Raw genomic sequence first — 7,903 nt, 5'->3', positions numbered from 1 at the left:
GAAAGCTCACCATTTAAATCGAACCGAGGCTGGTCAAGACCTTGATCGACCTTGCTACGCGAGACGTCCTCCATTGACTATCCATCGTCAGCTGTTGCAACTTTATCAGATTAGGTCTCCATGACCTTATTCACAAGATGGTCAAAATGCTTCCCCAGCATTCTTGACATAAAACAATCATTTAGAAACAGATCATAAATACAGTTTCTATAACGAACTCTCGTCTTTCAACATTGTTCCACATTAATACACATTATTTAAATCACATCCATTTCATATGTATTCCCATTCTCATCCACTCACATCATTTTCATCTCATCACATCTTTTCTCATTTATCCTCATCACATCTTTTCTCATTTATCCTCATCAGATCTCATCCACTCGCATCTACCCATCTCCACATCTCATCACACCACATTCATTCACATCTCAATTCACATGACATCACATCTCATTTATTCATATCTCAATTCACATCACATTCATTCATTCATATCTCAATTCACATCACATCTCATTCATTCATATCTCATCCATTCACATCCCAATTTCCATCGCATTCACTTAAATCTATCACATCCATTCTCAACACCATCCTATCACATACATAACATCACATCACATCTATCCACATCATATCTCATTCATACACATCCATCCAACCGTTCACATGTACGACTACCCACATCTATTCATGCATTCATATCTATCACTTCACATCCACATATATTTATGTCACATCACATCTCTTTACATCACATCTCATTCTTTCACATGCACATGCACATCCACATCACATTCTTTCACATACACATCCACATCCATTCTTTCACATACATCCACATCCATTCTTCACATACATAACCACATCCATTTTCATCACATACCATTCATTTGCATCCTGATTCACATGACATCACATCTCATCCATTCATTCACATCTATGTGATTCACATCACATCTCATCACATCTATTTACCTCACATCTCATCACCTCTATTCACTTCACATCCATCCATCCATTCATTCACACCTATCTGATTCACATCACATCTCATTACATCTATTCACCTCACATCTTATCATCTCTATTCACATCACATCCATCCATTCATTCACACCTATCTAATGCACATCACGTTTCATTCATTCACATCCCGATTCACTTCACATCACATCTATTCACATCCATCACATCACATTCATTCATATATCCATTACATTCACACTTATCTGATTCTCATCACATCACAGAATTTAAACATAGAATTTAAGAGAATTCTAATTTTGATATAAAGATTCTTTACGCATCTTTTTCCCTAATCTGACTATAGGACTTACAGGTTCGGTCAGATGAGCTCAGTTAGTTAAGGCTTTTGACTATGTTAGGGAAAAGTTATCCTGGTGGAATCACCCGTGCTTTCCGGAAAAGAGAAGTTTTTTCGAGTTCGGTTTGGAAGAATCGAGGAATTAGTCACCTGTCCGGATATCCATGGGCGAGGCCCCGGGTGTGGGACCCTGCCCCGCGCAAGATGTGCTACTTCCGTTGCTAGCACTCCGAATTCGTTGCGCGGTCGGGATAGGGATCTTACAAATCTCATCATTTTCCATCTCATCACTCCTTCTTTATCCCCATTAGATCTCATCCACTCGCATCTACCCATATCCACATCTCATCACCTCACAATCATTCACATCTCATCCACTCGCATCTACCCATATCCACATCTCATCACCTCACAATCATTCCATCTCATCCATTCATATCTACCCCGATCCACATCACATCCATTTCACCTCACATCTCATTCATTCATATCTATCCTGATTCACATCTCATCCATTCACATCACATCTCATTCATTTACATCTATCCTGTTTCACATCACATGTCATTCACATCACATATCATCCATTCACATCTATCCCAATTTACATCACATCCCCATTTCACATCACATCTGATTCATCCACATCCATCCAATCATCCACACATCCATTCTTTCATATACACATCCACATCCATTCTTCACATACACATCCACATCCATTCTTCACATACACATCCACATCTATTCTTCTCATACACATCCACATCCATTCTTCACATTCACATTCACATCCATTTCACATACACATTCACATCCATTCTTCACATACACATCCACATCCATTCTTCTCATACACATCCACATCCATTCTTCACATACACATTCACATCCATTTTTTTTCACATCCATTTTCACATACACATTCACATCCATTGATTCACATCTATTTGATTCACATCACATCTATTCACTTCACATCTCATCACATCTATTCACTCAGGGACTACTTCGTCAGCCCTCGCCCACGTGCCGGAAGCGCACCATTTTTCAACCATACCGAGGTTGGTCAAGACATGGGCAGGCTTTGCCGCGTGAGCCGTCCTCCTTTTGAACACTCCCCACTAGCTAATTGCAACTAAACTTCCCTTAGAAAAACATATACCAAATGCTCCATCCAGCATTCTGGCGTAAGACATTCCTTTAAGAAAACAGGGTTTCTATGCAAGTTTTCAGTTTGATTTTTCTTTTGAATACAAGAGTATTTCTTGTATCAGTATCCCCAAAACTTCTTGATCATCGGAATTCTGAATTTCATACAAGAATTCCTCGAATTCTATAACCTTGATCCACATATCAATTTGAAGGGTCTCAAACCTAGTTTCAGATTTGGTGGGAATTTTGAGTGTATTTTTCTAAACTGGTCACCATTCTTTCCTCGAAATCTGACGAAAGAGTTTGGTCTTGGTCATAGTCTGATTCAAGGTTCGAGTCGGATAAGATTTTTCCTGAACTATCTTTCTCGAAAAGGTTTGATAATTCAATTACTATTTTACTGAATTTCTTTCTTTGAATATTCACTTAACTGATTTCTAAATTAGTTACAAATTCCAATGAGGAACAAAATAATCATTTATTTGAATATTTCAATCTTGATAGATTTCTTGAATTTTCGTTTTACAATCCGTGTAAATATAAAACGATAGAAATTTCTCTCTTAGAGTATTTAATTATTCATTTATCAAATACTCATAGAATTTAAGAGAATTCTAATTTTGATATAAAAATTCTTTATGCATCTATTTATGTATAAAAATCAACTTCAATGGGAATAACACTTTTATTTAAAAAAATCCTTTTATGCATCTATTTATGCAAAAAATCAAATTTAATAGGAATAACACTTTTAAAATAAAAAGAATTTCTTTATGCATCTATTTATGCATAAAAATCAATTTTTATAAGAATAATGCTTTTATAATTAAAAAAATTCCTTTATGCATCTTTCTATGCAAAAAATCAAATTTAATAAGAATAACACTTTTGTAATAAAAAAAATCCTTTATGCATCTTTCTATGCATAAAAATCAAATTTAATAAGAATAACACTTTTTTAATAAAAAAAATTCCTTTATGTATCTTTCTATGCATAAAAATCAAATTTAATAAGAATAACACTTTTGTAATAAAAAATTTCCTTTATGAATCTTTCTATGCATAAAAATAAAATTTAATAAGAATAACACTTTTGTTTTAAAAAAAATTCCTTTATGCATCTTTCTATGCACAAAAATCAAATTTAATAAGAATAACACTTTTGTAATAAAAAATTTCCTTTATGCATCTTTCTATGCATAGAAATCAAATTTAATAATTAATATCAGTGATATCCATGGATAGTCATAGGTGAATATGTACTTGGAGTAATTAGAATATTTCTTTTAGATGCAAAAATGGTGGGAATTACTCTTTTGGAATAACATAAAAACAAACTTTCTTTTTTCACAAAATTCTGGAAAATTTTGCCATAACCTCCTTTGTATGGTTGACCATTTCTCATTTTTATCTTTCTTTACTTAGCTTACTTAACCCAATTTAGAATTATAGAACTCTAGTCTACACAATTTTCTAAATTCAAGAGAGTAAACAATAAGAAGAGTTTAATTAATCACTTAGTTAATCTTTCTAGGATTAAGAAAGGTTAGAATGTAAAGAAGAGAAAGGGTGGCCTTTTCATCAAAGGCATAGCATTTCAATTTAATTCAATCATTTGTAAAACATAAAAATCAAGAAAGCCATAGATTTTTCATTAAAATTTGTAAACAAAGTAAGAAAATTAGCTTACATTGTAAGCTCTCCTTTGGCTTGAGGGATTGAGGGTTCTACTATTGTTTGAAGCAATAGCGGCCACCAATTCACTTTGGAGAGGATTAGGCCAAAAACAATTGAATTACTAAAAAATTCAATGTAGATGGCTCAGGGAGCACAGTAACATTGCATAAACACCATTAAGCTTTTACAAATGGGGAGGCTTCTATATATAGGAAAAAGTGAGCCTCTAACCAAGCAAACTGATTCTAGAATTTTCCAGATCAGTTTGGTCAATTTTTGACCATTTTGGGTCAGTTTAGTTTACTTTTTGGATCTAGTTTTGAAAAAGGAGAGAGGAGAGATAAAAAATAGCTCATTTTATTGATTAAAAATTGGGGGTAATGAAGAGAAAAGGGCACCTACTTCATGAGGGGAGATCCCCACACTGAGGTGTCAAAATTCAGTTTTTTAATTCTTTTCTTTGGTCCTTAGTCCACTCTTCATCTTATGTGAGCATTTACTCATTTTTGGGGGGTTTTCCTTTTATTCTTCAATTTATCTCCTCCCTACATTTGGATTAATCTTATTGGTCCATAGGAACCTTAATTGGACCATAATCCAAAATTTTTTGAAAATCTGGACCCTTAGGCTAAGGTCCTTTATACCTATTTTCAATTAATTCCAATTGCACATTGGAAAGTTCTTTTTGAATTTCTGTTTTAGGGGAAACCATTTTAGAAACTAGGAGGATTTTTATATAAAAAAATATCTCAATTTTGAATTACCTCCCTCTAGACATTTTCTCTCTCCAGGCCAAAATAGGGTAAAACAGGATCTTTCTTTTATTTCAGAGAGGGGAATAATTATAAGATCAGAAGGGGAGGTTCTTACACCTGTACACCTCAAAAGTTGGAGGGAGGAATCTTACAAGATGCATAACTATGGTCATCTAATGTATCCCCATGATCACTAAGAATAGTGATAGGTTGCTATATGATGCTCGTAATACTCGATGCTCTTGGTGTCATGTCTACCCCCAAGATCATGCCCTCATGATCTAGATCACACACATCACTGTTACATACATCATCATCATCATGTATATGCATGTCATCGTGTGCACATGTATCACTATCATCATGTGTGTATGTGTCATGATGTGCATGTGTATCACTATAATCATGTGGACGTGTGTGTGATACAACATCATGTATATGTGTATATAATACATCATCATCATGATCTGAATATGTGTCGGTGTCAACTCCATCCTCAGGAACATAATCATGGTGGCTCAAGAGTGTGGGACACTCATATAAAAGACCAAAGAAAGAATCATTCCATGCGAACAGTGTTGAACCCTCTATGTCAAAGTAGCTAAGCAATGTAGCAAAGAAGTCGCCATGTACGGATGATCTGGACCATCTAGCATGAATCTCCTCCTCATCAAACAAATTCCTCTGATGGCTAGGCACTAAACTCTCAAGCTCGAACAACTAGCCATGACATGAATATGCCACTTCGTAATAACAAGAAGCTTATGAGTCAGGAGATCTAGAGGTCTAAGCCTCGATGTGCCGAAGGTATGTGCGAATGCCGCAAATGAGATGTGCTCCCTGACACAAAGTGGCAACTTGTGAGATAACGAGTGAGCCATGAAGACAATACATGTGTGACCCTCCTAAAATCAGGATCTAAGATGTTGTCATAGTGATATCAATGACAAAGATGATTTGTGGTGTGTCATAAGAAGGATAAAAATAGTAAGAAACACCCAAAGTTGTGTGTGAACACCACTCAACACAACTCCAAGTGTGTGAACAAAGTCTACAAAACCCAAAGTGTATGAATAAACTCAAATGATTGGCCAATGCATGTGACACACCTCTCATGTGTGAACAATCACTAATGAAGCAAACAAAACCCACAATGCTCCAATGCATGTGAACAACCCCTAAGGTGCTCAAATCAACACTAAATCACACGAACAACCTCCTTGTGGCTCAAGGCATGTAAAGAAGCTCAATCATCACATATGAACATCCCAAATTCATGTGGTAGATGAATAACTAGTGTGGAAGGGAAGATTAATGGGCTAGGGTATGTGAATAAAGAGATCAAAAGGGTGAATGGAGGGTGGACCAAAGGGGAGGGTGAAAGGACAAATATGAAAAAGGAGGAAAAAGGGTTTGTTTGTTGAAGATTTAATGAAAATAGACTCTGATTCATGCAACAATTCTCTAAAATTCAAGAAAATCAAGAATATTTTTAAGAACATAAAGAAATGCAAGAAAATCAAGAAAATGCATTTTGAAAACAGTGGAAACTTCTAATCTAAAAATGACTAACACTAATCATGATCAAAGAAATGCATTCTAGAAACAAGAAAATGTATTCTAAAAATTGGATTAAGAATAATCCAAAAATGATTATCATCTAATTACTCCCTAAGCAAGGATCTAAGCCAAGAGCTCCAATACCAATTGAAATGGAGTGATCAGAAGCTGAGATTTGGGATAATCATTATGTTGATTAATCATGCAATTAGCAAGAAATCATGCATAATGCCTAAGTGATTTAGCCTTTCACCAAAGGATGGAAACAACCTTCCATAAGCCAAGGTTGGAAGCCATGAGGCTCCAAGAGTCATGAGATAACTAATATCAAAAGACAAAAGATATCAAAAGGTGTCAAAAGGTAAAAAAGGTACCATGATAGTCCATGAGTCCCCTTTTATACTTAAGCCCATGACCAAAGTCCTAAACCTGATCTAAAGGTGTTTCTTCATTACAAGGTCCTGTTCTTAAGAGGCTTTTCTCTAACATCTAAGATATCTTATGATTTTAATTTGATAATCTTCTAATTCTACTTTCCCTTGGATTGGCATAATTATTTTATCATCTTCTAGGATATGTCATGGATCCAAAATATGCTTCTTTAACAAACTCACATGAAAAACATTATGGATTTGAAGTTACAAGAGAAGTATAAGTTCATAAGTTTGATCTCTAATCCTTTACATAATCACATATAGAACAAAATATCTCAGTGATAATTTCTTGTACTTTCCCAAAATGAGCGAAAACTCCTCTTAGGTTATACAACATAAAGAAAGACAACAACACCTTCTTCAAATTATTAGCTGGATCTCTTTGATTTGGCATATTGCTTTTGCATTTGATGGTCCATCACATCAAGCATCTACTTAGAAAATTCAACCTTCATCAGTGGGAAAACCAATTTAAGAGTAAGGCATTCTTGGTTGTATAACGCCTTAAATAGGCTCATGTGAATACTTTAATTATAAACGGCAATGTAAACTCTACTAGATGTAAATAATTTAAACATCTTCTTGGTTTGTGACTATAAAATCCATGAGAAGGATATCCTCAATCACTTGGTTAACCCTTTTAGTTCGTCCATCAGTCTAGGGATGATATTGAGATTAAGAGAAATTCCCACCAGTTCAAAGAAACTTGTCTAAAATTGGGAAGTAAACTTGGCATCCTTGTCATTTATTATTCTATGAGGCAATCTATGGAGTGGGTGGAGTTGGAATATTTATTGTAGAAGAAAGCTTTTGGTGATATCAAGTGCAATAAAGTTATTATAGTGAGAAACTTTGGTTAACCTATCAACTACTACAAATATGGAGTCATAACCCATATTTACCAAAGGTAATCCAGTGATGATTACTAATGATTAAGTGAGTGACTTTGGTTAACCTATTAACTACTACAAATATGGAGTCATATCCTGCAT

Source organism: Cibotium barometz, chromosome 39, assembly GCF_041138505.1.
Source record: "Cibotium barometz isolate CiBa-2024 chromosome 39, ASM4113850v1, whole genome shotgun sequence".
In the NCBI taxonomy this organism is placed as follows: Eukaryota; Viridiplantae; Streptophyta; class Polypodiopsida; order Cyatheales; family Cibotiaceae; genus Cibotium; species Cibotium barometz.
The sequence above is the reverse complement of the archived record's forward strand: the minus strand, read 5'-3'. Positions refer to the sequence as shown.